Source organism: Erithacus rubecula, assembly GCF_903797595.1.
Source record: "Erithacus rubecula genome assembly, chromosome: 5".
NCBI lineage: Eukaryota > Metazoa > Chordata > Aves > Passeriformes > Muscicapidae > Erithacus > Erithacus rubecula.
The window spans coordinates 54,058,359-54,082,683 of record NC_136687.1 but is presented as its reverse complement, the minus strand read 5'-3'; positions in this window follow the sequence as shown (position 1 = coordinate 54,082,683).

The following is a 24,325-nucleotide window of genomic DNA, read 5'->3' as shown; positions in this document are numbered from 1 at the left end:
AGGCAGAAGACCTTCCATAAAGAGTTGATATAACATTTCTACTAGGATAGGTACTCATCTTGATACATAGATTTAGAGAAGTATTCATTAAGCCAACTCAGTAAAAATAATTTGGATTCTTTATGATAATCTTTTTGCACAATGAGATTGTGGTAAAACCTGAAATCATTCTACATAACTAAAGAATACAACCCTTTGGCATTATATCTGTACTTCCAAAAGATAATTTTACAATGGAATGCTTGCTTCTGCATTTATTTGCTTTTAAAAGGGGGTTCAATATGCTAATTTATACAAAAGAAGTCCTCATCAGCCAATTATACCAGATTTGTCCTAAAGTCTCATTGCTTTTCATGACAAAAAGTACTACAATCTGGTTGTAAACTTCTCTAACATGACAGTTACATTTTGAATAAAATTACTTAGCAATTCATTTTATTCTTAATTCTCAACATCACATAGGTAGTAATTTTTTCACCTTATTTCTTTGCTATTTCTCTATCTGACCTGTTGCTAATTGAATAATTTTGGTTGGAAGGGACCTTTGAAGATCATCTAGTCCACTTCCCTCTGGACTCTGGGATCAATCCCATCACCTCCCACAGATTTCAGTGTGATCCAGTTCCTAAAATGGTAGTGAACCCAATCTTTTACAGTGAGGGATTTTGCTCCCCCAGTCCTCATCTTGTGATCCATCCACTCCAGAGGTGCAGGGAGAAGGGTTGCCAGTGAAGACTGAGGCAAAGAGGTTGTTGAGTACTCCAGAATCCTTGTCTGTTGTTCCCAGTTTGCCAGTTGTGTTTATCAGGAGAAATGCACCTTCTTTGACTTTCTTTTTCTGTCTCACATACCTCTGGAAGCCCTTATTATTATTCTTTGTGTCCCTTGGCAAACTCAGCTCCAGCTTCACCTTGCCTTCCTAACCTACTCCAGACACAACCAAGCTTCATCTTTCTGCTGTTCCCAGGTTGTTTCCCTGTCTGTGCATTTGCCTCCTGCTCTTTAATCTCACAGGTAGGTCTTGACTCATCCATGGCAGTCTCTTCCCTCCCTTTGCTGGTTTCTTACACAAATATAAATGGTTCTTGGGCTGTAGGGAAAGTGTCTTTAAAAGTCTTCCAGATTTGTTCTGCTTCTTTGTCCTGGAGGGTATTTACCCAGAGGATCTTATTGACTAACTTCTTGAACAGCTGACAGTTTGGTTTCCTTAAATTTGGATTAAACTCATCTCACTTAGATCTCAGTCTCATGATGGGATCAATTTCCCAAAAGGTGTTCAAGTGTCTCATTTCAGAGGCAGCACAGAGGCTGCCTTTTTAGTTTGGAACCCTGGACTTTGCATTAGGTGTCCTTCCTATGCCCAAGTCAAATCAAAAGAACCAATTTCTTCTATCTTCCTATCCATTAGATAAACTGGGACATGTTATTCCATATTTCACTGGCTGCAGATAGAGCAGAAACTCCTCTGCCCACCATTCCCAAGGAAATCACTTATTTCCAGGTCTGCATACAAATGTTTTGTGCCTACAGAAAACAGCATTGTCATTTGAACTTTGATTCTTGTAGTCTCTTTTATTTCCTTTGGAATTGTTTTAATATTTGGGAGGGAGGGGGAAGAAATAGGAAGACACAACCTGAAATAGCAGAATGACAGCAAGAAAGTAATAATGCTACAAGCAAAGGGTGAAAGTTAATAACTTTATTCTAAAGTGAAAAGGTTCACACATGTAGCCCTAACACTTTTATTTACAGGCAGCTCCCACAAAGGTGTACTGTTGCATCTTTTGAGTAAGTGCTGTTTCATTCTGTAGATGAAGCAGGCTGCAAGTGAGTCCAGGAAATTCCAAAATTACAGTGACAGGGAAGCAAAGTATCAGGAATGAAATTCTGCAAACCTAAAACTCCTCAGCTGGTTTTAACACTCACACAGTTCAGCTGTCCAAATTGCATGAGCTACCAAAACTTTAAACATTTGTGGGAACTGTTTTACCCCTCAGTCCCACAATATGAGGATGAATAGAAAAATCTTTTCATTTAGGTATAATCTTTTTCCAGGCTTCAAAAATCACTTGGCTTCTTCAGAGCAACTAGAGACTGAATTAAAATTTCCTTCAGTCCTTTCTTTCCTGAACTAATTCATTCAGGGTTAAATTAAAGAGGGTATGATTTCTTAGAGGGCAAAATACAAATATCCTCAGAATAGAAACATATATCAAAGGGCTAAAGTATGGAAATACATCTACCAGGAACTTCATGGCTCTTTCCTTCAGGACATAGAGATATCCTAAAGAACAGGCAGTTCTGTGCACTCTGTGAGCCACCTGACTCTTATTATCAAAGGCAGATAAAACTGTAACAAAAACCAGTACTGCAGACAGCCACTCCACAGATTCTCCACAGTTCCTAAAAGCTGAGGGCATGAACATGATAAATAATAATGCAGTGCACTACAGTTCTCCCTTGAGAAACAGTAATCCATAAATGCCTCTGTGTGTGGGAGTACAAAATATATCCCTACTGATGATCCTGAGTCCCTACAGGACTGCCAATGCCCTGAAGTACTGCATTTCTCCCTCTTTAAAAGGGTTAGCTGCCCTTTAAAGAACCAGAGGGGAAAGAATTAAGTTCAAGCATGATTAATAGTTCAGTTCAGTAGCCTATTAATGGATGAGTAATTGACTAATAATTGCACACCTTTCTATGTCTGCCCTTAAATTAAATCTTGCCACCTCAATCCATCAAGTTTGTTTACTGGAGCATCTTGCAAAGTGAGCAGTTGTCTATATATGGCCATTTTCTAGCAGGAGAAGGGGAACAGCAGTTTTTGGCCTTTTAAAACATAAGCAGCTCTGGAGCTTAAGTGATCATATGTATTAATATTCAAGTCCTATTATTTAACAGAGACTGAAAGAGGATTTGATGATCTGATTCTACATGTCTGGCATGTTGTAGTCACAGCTATCCTGGGAAGCTGACATCATTCCCCATCCTAATCATCTTCTCCTCTGAGTACTTGTGGTGGAAGATTTTGTAGGAAGTATTTTTGCATGGTGGACATTTTCTGTGCAGTTTTCTTCAAGTGACTATACTGTTAAAAATGGGAAACTTTTCCAAATTTCAGGTCTTTGCTTTCTCCTAACATGGTGGCCCAGTGAAGGGACTGGTGGTATGGAAGAGATGGGAATGAATTGAGCTGGCAAGTGAGATCTGCAATGTTTCTACTTCAGTCAGCAAATCACTTGGTTGCCCTGCTAAATCCATCCCTGCTCCTGTCCCACTGCTAAAATTAGGATTTAGATTAGGCAATGCAGGTATCCCTCCAGGCTGGCTTGTACTGGGTCTGGTTCCATGAAGTTGTAGCCCTGAGAAAAGAGATTTCCAAAATGCCTCCCTATCCCCCAGGAAAAGGGGATAACAAAGGATGCAATTTCTGTGACTGAAATGAGTAGTGCTGGATGAAAGGGAGCCAACTGCCTGCCCAGGAGCTGCAACGAATGGAAAAGTCAGGAGGCACCTCAGGACTGCATTTCACACCTCAGGGTATCTGCTACTGCTTAGGAATGGTGACAGAGCTGGAATCATTACAATGCCAGCCCTCCCCATTATTCAATTGTGCCCACTGGGTACAGGACTCCTGAAGCAAGAAATGGATAGGATACTGCTCAGTGTGTCCCTTTTGAGCTTAGAGGCTCATCCTAGAGCAGCCTCCAGGCTTAGGGAGACACTTCCTCCAATTAGAATTAAATTGCCTTAGAAACAGCAGAGAATTTTATTTTATTTATTTATTTATTTATTTATTTATTTATTTATTTATTTATTTTCCTCCCCAAGTCCCATCAATATTGCTTTCTCAAGTAGTTTGATTTCCTCCTCTCTCTCAAAGAATACAAAATCTTCTCAGGGGCAGGAGGAAGCACATGAAAGGAAAGAAACTAATTTTCAGTGGAAATTTATGTACAATGATTGCTTGATTGCTGATTGTTTGCTGTGATACTCCAGTGTACCTGCAGCTGAATTCCTGAACTAGATGCACAAAGCCTACTGACCTTAGTAGGAATCTGCTAGCAGTGTGAAACAATAGCTGGAAATGCTGCAGTAATCCAACCCAAAATTGCACTCTAATCTTGCTTCAGGGTCTTAAAACTTACATACTTCTGGAACCTTTTGGAGTTTTTAAGACTTGTAGGCCCTGCCAGACTGTCAAAGATAATTTTTCTGAATTTTTCACAGTTTTGAGGTTTGTTCATTCAAATGAACTTCAAGGGAATGGGAAAAGGCCTGTCAATAGCTGCATCATGTTATTCCTTATGAGCATCCGTAGCAAGGGTCAATAGCTACCAGGATGGAGGATTCTTTTTACCCCATTTTTGGGTTGCTCATCTGCATCTGTTAGAGGCCATTTTTAGGCTTCAGTCTGCACATTTTTCAGGCCCATTGGTTTATCCAGTCCCTTCAGACACAGCACACCAGATTACTTGGAAAACCATCAAACATCATCCTGAAAAGCGTCAGCCGTAGGAAAAGGCCACACAAAACAGAGATATTGCACTGGACTGGGAACACTGTCTGCTTTCTGTCACAGCCACAATCAGACTGGAGGGCTTCAGATGGGGTAAAACCATAAACAATCTCAGAGCAAAATCTCCTGTTCATAGGGAGCAAAACATTCCTTTTTAGCTTCCACAGGTAATAAGCTTCAGACTGATATTGGTACAATATACAGATTCCACTGTGTAACAAACCCACATCAATTTGGCATAAGAATCCACACTGATACACAGGGATTTCTCAAAATATAAGAATTTGGAACTTCCCTCTTCTCTAATGAATAATTAATTGCTGATCTAATTAAGCATTAAAATCCACAATGAACTGGAAGACATTGATGTGTGTAACTAGCATAAAATGTGGTATGATTGCCTGTCATTATGAATGGCAACTGCTGTTTGCAACTCATCTAATCACAAAAGTCACATTGTCTTTTTTCACCTTATTTCCTCTGACCCTCTTTTACTATGTTTGCTCTTTTAGAAGCTGTGGAGAAGATGTTGTTCTAATTTAAGTGTTTGATTATTTTACAGGTTGTAAATCTGTGAGAAAATGATGGAAGACCTGGTCAAAACCTTGCTGAAATCTATTACCAATAGTCTCTTTTGGCATTAGCAGCCTTTGAGAGAAACCCCAATTACAGCAACATGAACTCTGTCCAATTAACAATAAAGAACCAGCACCATGTTCCTTTGGACAAACCTGCTTGGAGCAAATGCCATTACTCAGAGCACAAGCAGAGATACCCTTAGCCCACCAGAAACCAACAAACACAGTTTAAACAGCTCAGCAGAGGCTGAGATAAAACAGTGGTGTTGCTACGGGTAAAATGAAGCCTCCAGCTTCAATTCAAAGAGTAAAGAGCCTGATGGATAATTGCTGAACTTCTAAACAGATATTTCATCTGCCTCTCCCAGCAGTGAGCAACTGAAAAGCCAGCACGTAAAAAGCCATGTTTCCTAAAGTTGCCTGGCCAAAAGTTTTCACATAGCTTTGGCAGAAAAAAGTGGGATGGTTTCAGGAACTCTGATGCACAGCTCACTTCAAAAATAAATATAGATTGTGCCTTTTGTTGGGCTACTGTTGGTAGCAAAAAGGGTGGTGTTCAATGCCAGTTTTTGGCAGATTTTAGCCTGCGAGCTCCAGGATATTATTTTGAGCTAAAGCATACCATGTTAGGGTAGTTATAGTAGCAATAGTTCTAGATGAAAAAGCATTTGGAATTAAAGATATTTGGGAGGGCTTACTAAAAAGTAGGAAATTAATTAATTGGTGATGGGAGTCTTAGCAGGAGATCCTGGTGGGAGAAGAATATGGCAAAGTGTAGAAGAAGAGCTACAATCAGAAACTTGTAATGCTAGTGCTGCCATTGCTGTATCTGTAGTTGGAATTTAATTTATGAAGTAAATTCCACAGGACTAAGAATGTCCAAAGAATATGAAGTAATGGGATACAAGACAAGAGTCTGTAAACTCCTGTGGTTTGAAGCACAAACCACCCTGGCACTGATTTGTGAGGATAGAAATTGACTGTATCTATGGAAGAGGCTGGTGGACACTCAGAAAAGCTTACTCCCATGGGAATTTCAGTAGGAAGAATTTCCAAGTCAACTTGCTAGTCAGACTCTGAACTAAAGCTTCTGAAATATCTTTTAAGATGTTCTTTACACTTCCTTTGATTCAAATTATCTTAAAAGCATAAAACACTTCAATTTTCTCACATTTAAACTACAATGAAACACAATACATAGACTCCACTTGGGGAAGAACAGGTTGTAGTGAAATAAAAGTAACAATTTTCATGCATTGAAGGGAAGAATTAGCTGAAGAACTAAGTCTGTTCTTAGAATGTTGATATCAGTGTCTATCTTCTAAAAAGTTTAGTAAAATATTACTCTGTGTGTGCATATGTCTGCATGTTTGAACATGTACAGGAGCACTGAAATAATTACAGATCTCAAATAGTTAAGCTGACATGATGATTGTTGCTATTTTAGGCTGCTCTTCAGTCCTGGAACAGAAACACTTATAAGATTCTATACCAACAGACCATATTCCAAATTCCATATTCCATTAGGCCACCCCCCAACAAAGAATTTCATTTGATCTTGCTGTTTGTAGTACAGGTTCAATTATTTAAGTTTGTAGGAAGAAGGAAAGGATGAGGAAAAAACAAGAGATTTACAGGAGGGAACTGCCCTACAGAGGCACCACTTGTGAAATGTTGCTGGTTGTCTTGTGTTTGTAAAAGGGATATTCTGTAGACCAGAATTAGCACTAAAGAGGGATTGTTAAACACAAGCCTGTGAAATGAAATCTTAAGCTGGCTCTACATGGGGAGAAAGATCCAAAATCAAACTCACATTTTGTTAAGACACTCTAATATTATGACTAGTTATGAATGAAAACCTAGTTCATTTGATAATGAGATTAGACATATTTAGACATTTAGACCCAAAGGCATCCAAGAAGACAGGAAAGATGCTTCTTCAAAGCAGGAAAACAGGCACAGAGAGGACAGCTAATAGAGACATAATTGAGTATGATATAGATGACTGAAACTGGCAAAACACATGAAAGGCAAGGCAGTGTCTATTTGCTTTCCTCATTGACTGAGAAAAGTTATTTGTTAAAGGATGTCATGGAAAAGATCAAATGCTGAAGCAATGTGTGCAGCAGCATAATTAAATAGCTCAGTGATCTCAGCAGGAAGAACTCAAAGTTTGGAGCACAATTTTCCCTGCTGTGAATTCAAGCTGGGCACCATCATCACTTTGCATTCCCACTTTGAAAAGTATTTCCATTTGGAAATGGGTGAGTGGCAGCTAGTTGCCACACAACTGCTGACAAGGAGCAACAGGCATCAATTTTCACTCCCATCTGACTTGATAAGTATTTCTGTTCAAAATTATGAGCCCTGTCCTCCCTCAAAAATATGTACTTTTTACTGAGCATGCTGATTTATACTTTCAGAAATTCACTCTTCAGTGAAGGATTGCTATCTTCAGAAGTAAATACAAGTTATTAAAATTCAATAAATACTTAATTTGTTAGAAGGACAATGATTAATTGCTGCTTTGTGATTTAATGGCAAAAAATCCTGATTTTTTTTAACACAGATTAAAGAAAGGCAAACTGCAGCAGAAATTGCAAGGATCTTCCAAGTCCAATTCTCTTTTGAGGCAAGGTGAAGCACTCTGAGTCCATTTCTGATGATAAAAACAGTTCCCAAAAATCTTAGAAATCTTTCTGTCCCATGTTTGAGCTTGCCCTTATCTCATTCCCAGTATGACTGTATAACCTTTCCCCTTTTCTTTACTGATCCTTGCTAAGAGAAACTTTATTCTATGCTACACTTTTCTGCTGTGATCCCTTCATATTTGAATAGCTTTTCTTAACACCCTCCCAAATATTTAATCTTAACTTTAATTATCCTGCATTTTCTCCTCTTAAATGAAATAAAATAAATCCCCATGCTTGCTTTCATCCACCCACCTGTCTTTTTTGGATTCACAATAAATTCCTCCCTGTAAATTAATATCAAATTCTGAAGTATCCATTTCACTTGGAAATTTTTACCTTCCAAAACTGCACTCTCCAAGGACTCACAGAGGTGTGTGATGGCACAGGTTCCCTAGAAAGTCTACAAATAACAAGCAAGTCTTTGCTTTAAAATACCAAGATTAATTCAATTTTCATCTCAAGCAAAAAATACCCTGTCTTGTCCAAGTGCCATTTCTTAGCATTTTCATCTACAAAAAGCCCTCCCTGCAGTAAGGTTCTCTCTCTCCCTTTTTTTTTCTACTTGTATCTGTGTATAAATGTCTCCCAATTTCCTGCAGCTGTCCCTCCGTAATTCCAGCTTTCTCTGGAAAGGGGGAGCAGGGTCTTGAGCAATTTTTGGGCAATTTGTTGTTTTCCTAAAATCAGGCAAATGCCCCATTACCTACTTGCTCACTCAGATGGGATCATCACATCCCATTGATTCACATTTGGAGCTGGTTCTCAAAAGCCTTCAGCAACTGGAAGCACAAGGCAAGGCTCAATAGTATTTTCTGTGAGTAGAGATAGGATGGTGATCACCTCCTTGCCTTTGACCACTTGTCCTATTGAGCAGCTTCTTCCTGGTTGACCCAGACTGCTGACATCACTGCCAGCAAACATTTTGGAGGCATTTTCTACCTTAGAACAAGAGCCAGCATATTTTGGTGCCCTGACCACTTCCAGGGGACTGGAATTCCTTTCAAAACCTGGAACTGTTTCTGTAAAACGTCAATGATCCTTCACATTGTTGGATGGACAATGTGATGATGGACACCAAGATTTTACATGTGTAAAACCTGAAACAAGAAAGAAGCAAAAGGACTTGCCTTTAAAAATTAGGGGTATATTTTAGGACAGCATGGGAATGCCTGATCACATGATTACACTTCTCAGAGAATCTGTCACAATCACAGAGGCCTGCAAATCCTTTCATTTTCACACCTCACCTTTGCAGTATTGTTGCTATAAAAGTGTTTGACACAGGCAAGATTTAATAGAGATTCTCATGGGGCTTCTGCTTTGGCCTTTTCACTTCTGCCTCCTCTTTCATGAGGTTTCTTATCTTCCGGAGATAATTATGGCATTCATTAGCAAAGTGACAGTGAAGACCTTGTCACCATTTCTGGTGATGTGGTCTATTAGCCCACAGACCCAGCTAACCCAGACTTGCAGCAACAGTGGGGATAAGCCACCTAATTATCACAGCTTTTTGTGTTTATTTGAACATAGAAAGCGAATCAGGGCAAATGGCCAAATCTGGAATGGAACTTAGGATCATTCCTGCAGATACTTATCAAGGCAGGGGCTCTGTGTTATGCTAACAGTTTTAACAAAAATTCACTGTTTGCTGTTAACAGGCACAAATTCTTTTGCTAATGCAGTTGTAGGTTGAACAAAATGAATGATCAAAAGCGTGGGTTGTAAGACAATTACATGTATCCCTGCATCATCCTTCCAGTCATAAAATGGTGGTCAGAGCTATCTTAAGCTCCTGAAAGCACAGGGAAAAGTAAGGGACTTACCTGTGTAATTTTTGTCAGAGCTTCAAGGTGCTCATAGACAACTAACAGTGCTGAATTACTTGATTTATCTTCAGTTATATCCTCCATTAAGCCCTATGTTGACCTCTAAATGTTGCATGTGTAAAAAAAGTCACATTAGTTACTATGTGCAGACCCTGCACAGTTTTCCAGTCTTCCATATTGTGGCAGAATGTCATCAACATTTTCTAAGGGTTGTTTATCATCTTCTGTAGTTTAATGCTTTGTGTGCCTCTTTGTCCTGGCTGGGTGATCTGTACCAAGCTCCCCCCAAGCTGCCTTGTGGACCTTCCTCCTGATTCATATCCATAAACACTCAAATTTTCATCACCTCCATCAAACTCTGGACAGTCAAAACCTTCTTCTCTCCTTGCATGTCCCTCCTGAAGGGTTTATAGCCATCCCCTGAGCACTCCAGCTGTGTGTCATCCCTCCACATTTCTGTAATTGTGATATATCCAGGTTTTCCCCCTCCACAAGGGCTTTGATCTCCCACTGTCTGCTGCCCATGCTGTGTGCACTGGTGTGGAGGCACTCCAGACCCTGCCACCCCTTAGGAAGGAGAAGCCTGAATTCCTAAGAGGCTGTTCTCAGGTGCTTCTGTGGTTTCTAACACATCAATAACTCTTGTATCTTTGCTGCAGCATCCATCTCCATCCCCTACCTCTCTGAGAGGGCAGGCAGAGGGACCTTTCCAGCTCACCATCCCTCAAATTAAGGTCACTCTGCATTTCCCTTTCCAAATTACTCTTTCTATCAATGCATATTGAATGAAAAGAGGTCAGCATCTTATTTGTGCCTCAGAGAGTTTCAAGCTATTAATTTTTAACATCTCTTCACTGTGGCACTCATTTAAGATCTCAGAAACTCAAGCCATTTATCAGAGAGAGAGAAGGTACAAGCACAATTTCAGTCCCCTTTAAAAGGTGCAAATCTCAGAGCAAAGTGCAAGTGTTAGAGATAAAACATTCCTCAGTTCTATTACAGTTGAGGATAAGTCAGAACATAAATACAACTCAATCCTTTTAAGCAGCAAATTTCTCACTCTACTGCAGCTTATGGAACAAATCTCAGATCAAATCTGTGAGAGCCAGGGGTAAACTATTCCTCAATACACCATAATTTAAAATGTCTCATAACTCACTGCACAAAGCACAAGGTTCAGAGTGCCTTTAGCTTCAGTAGGAAAGGCAAAAATAGCAATTTAGAATTGAGGAGTGGGGAAACTCATAAGGATTAAATACAGCCATACTAGTTTCAATGACAATTATGCCAGTGACAGAAGGCTTTGATTTTTATCAAGTGATGTGATCCTTTCACTGGTATGGCATTCCTGGCTGTCTTCCATGACTTGGGTATTTCAGAGGTCCTCTGTGATAGCAGGATGCTTGAAATGCTCAGCAGATTTTCTTCCCAGCCCTGCTCATTTCTAAACATCCTCCAACAATCATAAGGCTTAGAAAACATTGGTTGTTTCAGCTAATTTCTATACAGATCTTTTCTGAAGTACTATAAGGAGCTTTCTGTGAGTTTTTGTCCCAAAGGTTAGATTTTGACTCTCATGGCTTCTCATAATCTAATCTTTCTTTTCCCATCAACTCTGTATCTCATGATGAGGCACTTCTGGCTTGCAAGGACAACTGTGCACATATGTACATATTTATAGAAAAACTCCTTGTGACACTCTTCAAAGTTTTCTTCTACCACTTTTTACTATAAAAATGCAGGTAATAGTTATGATCATTTGATTTCTTGAACACAAACAAAATCCTTTGCATTTTCAACAGAAAGCTAGAATCTTTTGTGAAATCAATTTGAACATTTTCTTTTCTAAATTGAAAAGTAGTCTGAATTGGTGTTATTGTTCAATCCAGAAACAAGAAAAAGATTAGTCTGATTTTATCACTTTTATATCTGTGTTTCCAGCCAGAGGACTCAGCTCCCCAGGATGCTGTGTTTTCCTCCTATCAATGTGGAATTTGGAATGGCCTTTGGTCCAGATCCTGAGGGGTATTTGGGATCTTGTGCCTAGAGACCTGTAACTTCTCTGAAGCTCCACTTACATCAATCTTCTGCACAGATATAAAAGTCAGGGCAGTACAGACCTAATATCTCAGTTTAACTCATGTCAGCACAGCATGAAGTGGATTTTCCTGGATGATTTAGAGAGCTCATTTACTTAGACAATACAGCAAGGACATGCAACAGATCCTTCATTTTCCAGTGGAGACAAGATAATCCAATATGTTTAGAATAAGAAAAGATTTAGATCAGATATTTCAACTCTCAGGGGACAAAAATGCTTTCAAATTCCTTTCATGTCTCCCCCTCACTGTGACTGTGTATTAAACACCTGGAAAATAAAGATATATTTCTCACTGCTTCTTGTATTAAACCTAACTGAATCAAAAAACCCAATTTTAAAACAACCAGGAACAAAACTCTCATTCTCAGCATAAGCAGTGCACACTGGGTAAGAGAACCAATCTATGGAAAAAATTGTTGTTCCTGTCACTTTGCATGTTTGAAAGCCACACAAAATTGCCATAATTTCCATTCTTTTAATGAGACTCTATTTTCATTATAGAACCTATGTTTTCACTGCATATCTTAGTTTCAAATCAACACCACCATATGAAATCACGAACTTGGAAAAATACAGATAATTTTTTTTTATGAAAACAACATGGCCAGTCTTGAAAATAATATCCAAAAATAGAATCTAAAGCATAGGCCAGGATATGCAGTTATTTTTCATTAAGAGATGATATCTCTCTTGTCATAGCAGAAGCAGCCAAATTATAGATAGATATAAATAGATAATTGATCATGAAACCTGGGCAGGCTGTGCTATGAGAGGAGAAATAGTTCCTGGCTGAGAGTCTAAACCTGGGTTTAGAGCTGGCACCTGAAAGACCTTCCTTCGTGTCTTACTCAAATGCAATGCAAAAATCAAGTATTTAATGATTTATTCTCCTTCAGAAATAAATTATTACCTACAGATTATTTAGCTCACTCCCACTGTATCTCATTGTTGTGCCAAGAGTCTTGCCTGGGCACCATAACCTGCTCTGCTCCATGTTATAGACACATACACATACACAGTCCTTGACTTCTGGACTTAATTTTGTAACACAGCATGTTTAAACATCATAGTTTCTGCCTGAAGGGATAATCACACTTCTTTACAATAATTACTTATTTTATCCACATATGCTGGACTGGAAGTTTTGAGAGTGTGAAGGGTTTTAATAAAATAGAGAGAGAAATACAATAGTAACTTTCTGTATGTCACCTTTTGAGTTCCTGCTGTTGTCCCTCAGGAAAGCTGCATTTTATTGGCAGCAATTTTCACTGCCCCTTCCACCACACTCCTCACCTCTCAGAGTGACATTTAAGGGTGGTCTCTAAAAGCATGACAGCAGTAGCATTGATGTTACATTGAGAAGCAATTTTGACATAGGTTTGTAGCTATTCTAGCTTCTTGCACTTTTCTCTTGGCTGTCACTCACCTCTCTGACAAGCATTACATTTATCAACAATATGGGAAAGAAAGCAATAACAAAAAATGTGGTGTTTTCACTGCAAAAATATGCATAGGAAAATTTAATTTCAGCATAAACAGAGCTGGAAAGGTCTGTGTAGGGGTCTTTAACTATCATGTTCAAAGCTGGGGTTAACATGAACTCTGTGTATTCTGTGTGACAATTATGCCAGAATGGCTTCAGAATCCTTGACCCTGAGCAGCCAGAGTGAGGACTGCAGTAGCTTTTGACAACATAAACCTGGACAAAAAACCAACAACAGTCCTTTTCCCACCTTCTCTACATTTTTCTACATTGATGTGTGCCATGACAGTCATGGTCTGGGATGGAAGGGACATTAAAAACCTCATTCCAGCCCCCAGCTGTGGGCAGGGACACCTTCCATACCCCAGGCTGCTCAGAGCCCCTTCCAAACTGCCCTTGGACACTTCCAGGGATGGGACAGCCACAGCTTCCCTGGGCAACCTGCTCCACTCCTTGTTTGTATTGCCAGAAGTTTTTATTATAAAGTTACAAAAGGCTTTGTGCTTTCAAGACAGTGAAGTATTGTAGGAAAACTTGTCTGCAATTTTATTTTATTTTTGAAAATACAGTGGCAGCTTTGCCTCTTTATTTCAATTTTCTTTTGTATGGTAATAACATCACTTCAACCTTGAAGTTCATGCTCTGTTTGTGTGATTTCAAATCATACAGAAATTTTCTGTGTGCAGCTTCATTAAGTTTCTCTTGCAAGCAAGTGTGCTTTTTACTGTATTGTTCAAGGATGAACATGCTTTTCACCTCCTTATACAAAAAGAGAATGTGAGCAAATCTCTAACAGTTTCTCCAGGCATACAAAAAGAAATTTTATTGCTATTTTTGGAGGTAGAATAGAAGAAAAGGGGGAAAAAAGGAGAAGAAACAGTCAAATTATCTTCCTAAACTAGGCTAGAATGGTTTAGAAGCCAGGCAATATATCTCTATGGATAGTTAGGAGAGTTAGGCAGGAATGGAGATTTTCTAACAGTTACAGTTGGCATGTGCAAGTATCATCATGTTTTGCTTAGAAGAAAAACTTAAAATTTAGAGACTACACAATAAAAAAAACCCCACTGTTAGAGATACTCAGAATTATAAGACACTTGGATTTTATCAGGAGCATCATTCTAGCTCCCCTCATGTGTGCTTCAGAATTCAGAAAAAAGGCAAGAGAGGACCAACAGGGAGAGGCTTTTAGAAGTACTTAGGTACTTAATGGCATTCTTATGGTTTCCAGTTTCTTGCTAAGACTGATGTACTGTGGGGCTCTTCACCCTGGGAGAATGTGGCCAGTAATTGGCAAAGCACTTCAAAAATCTTAGGTGAAATAATTAATGTCTGCCATTTGAGTCTGACCTAAATGGTCCACTACAATATTTTCTCTCCTGACTCGAAATGCATTTTTGAATTCCAAGGAGAATAGTTCACAAATTATTAATTAAAAGAAGGTTCCAAAAAATGACAGACACTAGAAGTAGAAAGGAATACACATATGGTAGCATCCAAGTAAAATGCTTGCCCCTTTGGAATGTTCAGTGTCAATAAGCAAGTGAATCTGCTAATCTTTACTTAGAAACAAATCTACTTCTGGAGATCAGACCACAATACAAAGAAAAACAAAATAAGATCCATTTTTGTCTTTCAACTCTATTATTTTACATCAGGTCTGCATTTTGTGTTTGTGTTCCTCTCTGTTGTTATTTAAGGAAGAGGTCTCACTTTTAGAAATCTGTACCTAATATGCAGGACAGACAATTTACACACCTAAAAAATCCAAGAAGAGATGGATGACTATAAAGAAATATTTTAAAGCAGGTATTTCATGCTACTGTAATTCACTGATGTTCACAGGGCCTCAGCTGACACATTTACAATTTGTCCCCTAGAAAGTGGACATTCATGTTTCTTATTGGAATTGAACAAGCATGAAAATTGCATTGTATGCCTTGCATGAAATGCAGCCTTCATCAGTTGTTTTTGTTTCTTGAAGGTGAAGGAAGTGTATCAATTTTATGGAGAAGATGCTCCCCTGAATGCTTTTTATTTAATTCTTGTTGAACTGTCTCCAAAACAATGTATTTCAGTCTGTCACCTCCACACCATAACGCCAAACCAGTGAGCAGCTGTGTCCTTTTGGCAGTAAAATAATATTTACTCATTTTTATTAATTAAAATTAGCAAAAAAAAGTTGCCAAAGGTGACATTGCCATTCAGATGATTTCCATTCCTATGCAGATATTTTACATATCAGCTTCCATCTCTGTGCATTTAAACATTTTTATGGATTGGAGGCCATAGGAGAAGACCAACAAAAAATTGACTGAAAAGGGCTACAACAGTAAACAGGGTTTGATCACAAATCCTGGAAGATGTTATGCCTTTTAGCTTATTGCATTTTGTTTCAGGGTCTTAAAATAGAGGAGCACCCTGTGCTTTGCAAGTTTAATGTAAGTGTTGGGAAGAAAAGTAGAACAGTTTTCTCCCATATGCTTTTTATAGTAAAATCTACTGACAATTGGGGACTGTTTATATCTTATTGCCTGCTGTTAAAAACAAATCTATGCAATATGAAATCTGCATCCAGGCCATGGAAAAAGTATCAGCACTCTCTGAATTAAACAGCAAAGTCATGTGTAGTATTTTGTCTGTGGGAAATGCTGCTATATTGTAAATATTGCTGGATTTGAGATTTCTAGATAGTTACCAGACATACACCAGATACCAGCAAATAATGAATGCAGAAAAAAATTTTCAGTATCTCCTCAGAAGTGAGATACAGCCTGATATGTATCCCTGAGTGGAAAATACCTGATTAATACCAAGGGACTAAGTACAAAGAAAAGTGAAAGAATAAAACCCTGGAAAAATTAGAGGATGAAGAAAGGCCTGGCATACAAGATCCTCAAAAATGTTTCATAGAAAGGAAAGGGAAAATAAATAAATAAAAAAGGAGTCTGAGAAACCAGAGTCCTTGGAATTGTGTTTTTTGACCTTCAGGTGTTGTAGTCAGATTGTTATGGAGGCAGCCAAGGAGAAAGACAAAAAATTTAAGCCATAGATAGAAACTATAAAACTTGCTCACCAATTTTTTGTAGCTGCTTATGGCTTCCTGATGCTAAAGGCAAGATGGTTTAAGAACTTTAAGACTTTTACTATCCAAATGGTGCAGTAGTGTACTGTAGTGGAAGTTTATAGTATAGTCATTTTTCAGGAGGTCTTTGCTTCTGGAGCACATTTATGTGCAATCCATCATGCATCCATATAACACAAAAATCAGCAGTTGGCTAAAATTTGCTTCTAAATGTCATGATCTTTACTCCCACTGCACTTTCCTTTTGTATTGTATTTCATATAAAAAACAGGGAAGACTCACTGCAAGGTGCTTCTGTAAACAATGTCCTTCTTTCTCTCAAATCTAAATATCCTTAAGTTAAGAGCATTGCTAACTCAAGATGAAAATTGTGATTTTTTTCCCTTGAGATGAACAATTTCATTCATTCATATCTCATCTGAAATCAGTAAGATGACTTGCAGAGAAAAATAGCAGAAAGAAATATCATTTTGTCACAGTAAATCCTTCTTTTCCACCTCTTTCAATGAAAGCCGTACATTACACAAGTGTAGATCAATTTGCTCAAGGATGAACTGGAAATAACATATTCTTGGTTTTGGGTAAGTCTTTTAGGAAAATTCTGGCAATAATTAAAGCCCTTTTCTGAGTGTAGTCTACAGTTAGCCACCAGCACAGAAATTTTATTGTAAATAAAAATCAGACTCAAGATATGCACCTCGAAAAAAGCTGTGTAAGATATGTAACAGGATTTCTCCACAGTTTTAGGAACATGGATCTATGATTACCTAGTGTGAAATGAGAGCTTACACATTTAAAACCTAAGTCTGACTTTAAAAATCACTGTAAAAGAAAAGCATTTTCGTTTCCCATAATTTTGTGCAATAGAGGATGCAATCACAATCAAAAATATGGAAGACTGAGTGCTTAACTTGTAAAGTTTATATAAGTGCCAAAGAAGTGACCTGACTGAGCACCTGGCCCATAACACCAGGATATTTTTTACTCTCTGAATGTAAATAATTGCCAGCAGAAAGGAGCTCCTTGCTTGGAGACATCATCTCTGTGGGCCCAGCCTGAAGGTCTGAAACCTGTGGGAAGTTTTCCATTGGTATCAGTGGGCTTTGGATTGAGAAAAAACCCCTGACAATATAGGTACAGGAGAAGGATATTGCTCATATCAAAGTGATTAAGCAAGTTCTTCTTATGGCTGTTTGTGCCTTTACAACTTTCTTGCATTGTTGCCTCCTACTTCCAGAAAAATATCTCCCAATGTGCTCTTCACCACCATCCCATTCCCTGAGTGCCAGCAGCCTGCATGAAACCAGAGAGGTGAGAATGAAAAGCCAGTCCTGCTTAACTTCTGGATGATGGATCATGCCAGCATGAACAATTTAGCAAGGCTGTGATGCAATAATTGCCCTTCAGTCATTTAATGTAGAAAAGGTAAAGTGGAGCCATGAAAAATTAGGGCCTATCTAACTCAAGTTCTATGAGGGCTGGCCAGGGTACAAGGAAGAGTGAAAAAAGGAGACACAAAGAGCAATCTGTCTGATTTTTGGAGAATTTTTTGGCAAAAGGAAGCAAATGTGGTGACATTCTCTTAAGTAAGGGACAGAGGGTAACTCTGACATGCAAGTGCATGAAATCTCAGCACTACTGTGCTCTAGAGCACTGGCAATATCCTCACTTATGCAAAGGTGGTTTCTGCCTTCAGACACTGACATTTGAGAGGGTTTAAGCAGAATTCCAATGTTCTTTAATCTCCTTTCTGAAAGCTGAAATGTATAGCAAACCCCTTCAATATTATTGAAAATGCTCCATGGAAATATCAGTTGACATTCACCTCACTAATGTAAAGTCAACCACAAACCTGTAAAGCATACTGCTTTTGAGAAACAGACTGAATTTTTAAAGAATTACCTCCAATACCAGGCATTGCAAGACAAAAAGAAATCTGCTAACATTGCACAGACCGTAACTAGTGTGTATTGAAATTTCCAAAGTCATTAAAAAATCATTACATGTGTTAAAAGAAGATCATGGCTTAAAAGAAAAGTCTTCAGAACTCTTCCTGCTGATTTGCAAATATTCCTAACCTCATCAAATCCATCACTGGAAGAAATATTCTCACAGAACAAGAATGGTTCAGCTGAAAAAATCAAAGAGCAAAAGCAAACATGGCAGAGCAGATCCACCACCACTAAAATCAATACCCTATCCCAGTGGAGCCATCAAAACCCATGGAACCAGGCATGCTTGTCCTGAAGCATTTTTCCAGTGTCTAAATGCCCTTCTGGTAACTATATGAGCAAAGCTAATCAACCACTATCCAGCAAGGAGTCCCCCTAAGCTATCTATAAAGGAACTTTTCCTCTAACCTCCCAGTCCTCAGCCTCAAGGGACACATACATAATTACTTCATTCTCCAGCTGGAAACTGAAATCCATGGCTGTGTGATGCCAAAACTCCAGCAGTGAACAGAGGCAGGGGTTTTGTGGCTCATTATGATTTTCCTGCTGCTCTCTTGGTAGTACCTACTACCAAGGCAACTCATTACTAGTAGTGCTTACTACTCTGTGGTGCAGCAAGTTCCAGAGCCATTGGCCTCACTGGCCCTGCTGTGTGCTCCTCCTGTCTCTTTTCAAAAGAAGGTTTAGCAGCTCACAGCATTCTTTCTTGGAGAAGAAGAGCAGCTTTGTCTGGAAGACAAACATGATGAAAGCAGAAAATAAATTGCTTCATTGTGTTCATCAATATGCTGAACCATGAGCTATTATTATTTGCTTGCTGTCATCTTTAATTAAATTTTCCTCAAAATGTACCTTGTGAATAATCTATGTGTCAATTCTTTTCATCTCTCTCTAATGGATGAAAAGCTCTTTTTTTAAACTTAGACTCAAAGTGGAGGTACTGAAACAGATTTTGTGAAATGCATTTTAGTTTAATTGATGTATTTTACACCATTCCTCTAATATCGCCTACTAATCAAAACACTGAATGGTTTCTGTGTTTTAAAATGTGAGATCATAGATGTGCCAAGGCTCTGCAGCTTTAATGAGTGAGGTATGAGAAATGTGTGAATGAGATAGTAGATTATCTACTGAAATACAGTTTGCTCAGCTTTTGTCTCTCAACAAAATTTGCCTCACATTGAGATCACCTAACCAAGACTTTGGAATGAAGACTTTTCTTGTCTGGGAGCCTTGAAAATGAAGCTTTACATTCCTTTTAAATGCATTTGGAAAAATTAGTTACATTCTGCTTTTGAGCAATGGTAACAAAAACTGGCTTCTCTGAATTCTGTAGGAGAGAAATTTCCTACTTATTCTGGTAATGTTCAGCTGTGGACTACTCTTACATTTCTTTTCAGAAATAACAAGCCTTAGGGCCAAGGTTTCAGTTTGTGCAAAACATCCTAATCCTGTGAATTGCAACATCATGCAGGGAGCTTCTTCTAGGGAGAAATTATCTCTATTGGCTGTATTGGATCTGTTTCCCCAATGCAAGAAAACTTTTCTATCCTGGGGCACCTCTGTTACCAGGGAAGAAGCACCATCTTCTGCAAAGGTAGGACCTGGCTGTTCCCACTGAGTGATGTCAGTATTCAGAGATGTTTTTCAAAATGGTTTTGGCAATTAACACAGGCAAGCATCTTGAGTGATTTGTTTTCTAAAAGAGTCAGATATATAAAAAGAGGGAGGCAATATTTATCTTGTTGTTCAGCTCATAATTAGGATTCTACACGTACAGACCCACTTTGACTGCAAATTATTAATACAAGCTTTGTTTATCCGTAGTAAAGGATTGTTAACAGATCCATTTCGTGCAGCTATTTAATAATTTAATTCTTCTTTACTTGTATTTAGTTTGTGTAATAAATTGTTATCTCCAAAAATAATCTTCCATTAACCTTAAGTCAGTGTTAAATAAATATTTAGTTTTATGAGCAAACTAATTTTGTCTGAGGATAAAGGCATCCAGATATGCTGCTTTGTTTTGTAAATGATGTTTTCCTAGATGTTATCTAACTAGGTGACCCCTCCATGACTAAACTAAACTAGGAAAGAATTAAGCCAGAATTAACATAAAATTCTGTTTTAATCCAAACCCTGCCTCAGGAAGTGTCATCCCTAATGAAGGATTACTGATCTGTTTGATATACTGTCAAAAATTACAACAAAATACATCTCTAAAATATGCAGGAGTGTGAGTCAGGTTTCAAGGGAAAACCAGGATGTATGCATTTAAGATTTCCATTCATAGATTTGAGAAAAAAAAAAAGGACAGACTGTTCCACATGATGAGCCCACAGTCTATAGTCAAGACAACATAAATAGTAAATAAATAAACAATCATGCAGGAGGGGCATAAGGGGTGACTGAGAGCCACATTCTAAACAAAAAGCTTAATTCCTAGTACTCTGAATTGTATTCCTTTCCTGAGTCACCTGAGGACACAGTCAGAGCTTTGTTCTCTGGAATCACAGTGATCATGGAACCATAGAATCATAGAACCATAGAATACCCAGAGCTGAAAAGGACCCACAAGGATCATTGAGTGCAACTCCTGATCTTGCAGAGGACTTTCCAAAAATCACTCCATGTGTCTGCATCTTGAGTGAGATCTGTCAGGCTTGGTGCTATGACCACTTCCCTGGATAGCCTTTTCCAATGCCAGGAGAGTGCAGAAACCAAAGTGTGTGATGCAATAATCCCAGTCATATTGCTGGGTAAGGTCTTTTCCTATCTGAAAGTGTTTTATGGGGATGATATGGGAGCTAATTAATAAACTCATGAGGTACTTTTGCCTTATGAGAAAATCCCTTTGGTCTTCAGAAAGAATTTTTTCTCTCCAAGATTGTTCCACATCATCAAAAAATTTAAAAGAAGAAGAACAGCAAAAATCCAAACCTAAAACTCCTTAGACTCTAGGAATCTGAAAGGATATGGGATAAAGGCACACACATTTCATAGGTCTCTGCTGATGCTTTCATCTCTGAGTTTCCTTCTGTAGAGACATCACCATCTCTTCAGATGCAGGAATCAGTCAGGGATATCCTCTGTACAGGCAGGACAGCACAGCAGTGCTGCCAGTGCTGCCCTGCTGGAGGCTGCCAGCAAGAATGGTGGTGGTGTGTTCACACCATGCCAATCCCTCTGTCAGTGTTGTCTCCCACCAAAGCCCCCAGACCATCTGGGACACTGACAGCTATTCTGTGACACTTGCAGCTGCCTCCCAGACATCAATTACTGTACTGCTGCATGGCTAGAAGCAATTCATTCTTCCCATCAATCATGTGAATCCTTCCTCCCATGCTCTCCTCTCATTCATTTAGGTGAATGACAATTGTATGGACACGTGCACAAACAGCTCAACTCTGCTTGGACAAGGGAAGAACTGCTCACAACCTTTAAAAAACATGAACATATTTTAATCACCTTAGATGATGGAAAACTTTTAATTAAATGATGATGTTTAAAATGACAATGACAAAACAGGAATCTCCAGGAAGTGTATTGGTTGTAGAAAGTGAAATATGTACCTTAGGCTAGAAGAAGAAGAATATCTTTGAGGCCACATTTTGAAACAGGAAATAGAGGTAAAGCATTTTAAAGGGATTCATCATGATTATATCAATTTGTGGTGGACAACAGAAGTGAATCTAGCCCAGATTGGTCACACTGATAATGATCCATTGCCCTCCTGGCAGTTCTGCTCTCAATCCATGGATGAGCTCCACTGTCAGGATTTTCAATTTGACTGAAGATTGTAAGTGTACCTTTATTTCTTAATTTTTGGAGGACACATAAGGGAGTGTTGGTTTACAGAACTCAAGTGAGTACCTTGCCTAAAAGCCTGTGTGCTTCCTTACCTCTTGAAAGTGTCTCAGAGTATTTTGATAGCTCTGTGTACACCTGAAAGCCCTCTGAGAAAAAGACATGAGCACTTCCATTGCAGCAGGAAATCTTTCATTAGCCTGATAATCTCACAAACACCCTGTGCCCTTCCAGTGGCTCCACACTAGGAACAAATAGGCTCCAGCCACCTCAGGGAGAGGGGTTTGTTGTCTCAGCAGTGCCCCTGTGATGAAAATGGATTGCTTGTTGCTGCAGTATGGTTGGGTTGACTCTCAAATCTCCAGTGTCCATGATAAACCATGGTCTGGGCTCAGGGCTGAAGACAAGGAGGTGATGTGAAAATGGCTGTCAGTCTGCCTTGGTTGAGTGGAGTAGTTTAAGAAATGCTGCTCTGTAATCTTGCAATTTATCTTCTTTTAAGGAGTGCCTTATTCCTGGAACACTACAAAGCTGGGGCATTGATGTTCAGAGTGGAGAAATACTTGGTTCCTCCAGGAATCAGAAATTAGAGTCTTCCCAAAAGGGACAGATTTTTGAAAACCCATCTGCCTAGAATTACATCTTTGATCTTCTCTTGCACTGCTGTAGACAGCACTTTCCTTTCTATTGAAATGACCATGGTGTCTTTTGAGGGACTGTCCTTATGACTATGGCCCACGTGTTTATTCCCTACTAAACTGGGGAAGGAGATTCCTGCCTGCAACCTTTCCAAGGATCTGTTAGGCTAAGGGTCATGAAAATAAATGCGAAGATGCATACAAGAAGTTATCTGCACAGTGAGAAACACTTTCTTACGATTGCTAATATCTAATTAGTCTCCTCCAGGGGAAAAAAAAAAAAAAAAAAAAAAAAAAAAAAAAAAAAAAAAAAAAAAAAGGATGACTTTTTATCTCTGAGCACAATAGATAGCACCTTAGATAAAGAGCACACAAATAGCACTGCTATGCCGCTGCTGCTCCAACAGTAAATTTAATTCTGCTCCTGCCTGAGGTGAATTACCCGGCTGAGATAAAATTCACTAATGTAATGGCTTCTGGGGACAGTTCACACTTTCCTTTAGTCTCCTTAACTGCTGTTGCTTTCCCACGCTGGGCTGCATTGTGAGGGAAATCACTTGATCTGCTGCAGTTAAGGACGTCTCACCATTTCCATTATAAGCTCCTTCAAAAAGGCAGTGCAGGCTCCAATGTAACATCAAAGTCAGAGAAGAAAAGCAAAGGTTTCACTGTGTTTTAAAAGGATTGTCTTTTACATATCCTATTAGCAAAAATCCAAACAAAATACATCTGTCTTCGGAGAACTTTGCTGCTTTTCTGTTACACAAGACAGCTATTAATTTCTCTGCATGTTTATAGACTTCTTAAAAAAAAAAAAAAAAAGAGCTAGGTCTCTGCTAAGATAAAAAAAAAAAAGAAAAAGTTAAAATAATAATAGTCATATTGGAATTTAAATGTTTCAACTTATCCTTGAGAAATCTTTTTCTGTTTATGAATAGATGGCTGAAAAACTGGAGTGTGAGTATGCTGAGCTTTTACATCTCCATTTCCTTTTCCTTTCACGTAAACAAATATTTCCAATTAAGGAGGGAAAAATGAGAGATTTATGCAAAAGCCAAGCAGGCTGGAAGGTCTCATTTTCTCTGTCAGCAGCTTGCCCCCCTGCTGCTGTTCTTCACACCTCTGTCAGCACTGCCAGTGGGGCTGCTTGTGGAACTGTACGGAAAAATGTCTGGGAGGAGATAAAGGTTAAAAACACAAACATTTTTGGTTGTTCTGAGCACTAACATGGACTCCAAACGGTTAGTGATGCATGGGATAGAGCCTTTTTGCCAAGAATTTCTTCTTTCATTTTGTACAGAATGTCCAACTCTGTACTGGGCTGGCTGGGGTTAAACCATGATGCTCCTCTAATCCAATGGTTTTGGGATCTATTGGATCTTTCACAAATCTGCACAATACTGACAGACAGGTATTACTCTTTCCCAGTCACCACAAATCTGCCAGCACTCCAGTCTTTCACTTTCAGACTGGACAGACATCAGAAGACCATCTTAGGCTCTATTAAATAATTACTTCATCGTTATGGGACTGAGAGTATTAGGTTTTGAGAAGACATTAAACTGAAAGGGGCTGCAAATCATCCTGCTTCCTTGAATTTTTCTGTAATCTAACAGTTAATCTCAGGCTATGAAATCAGAAAG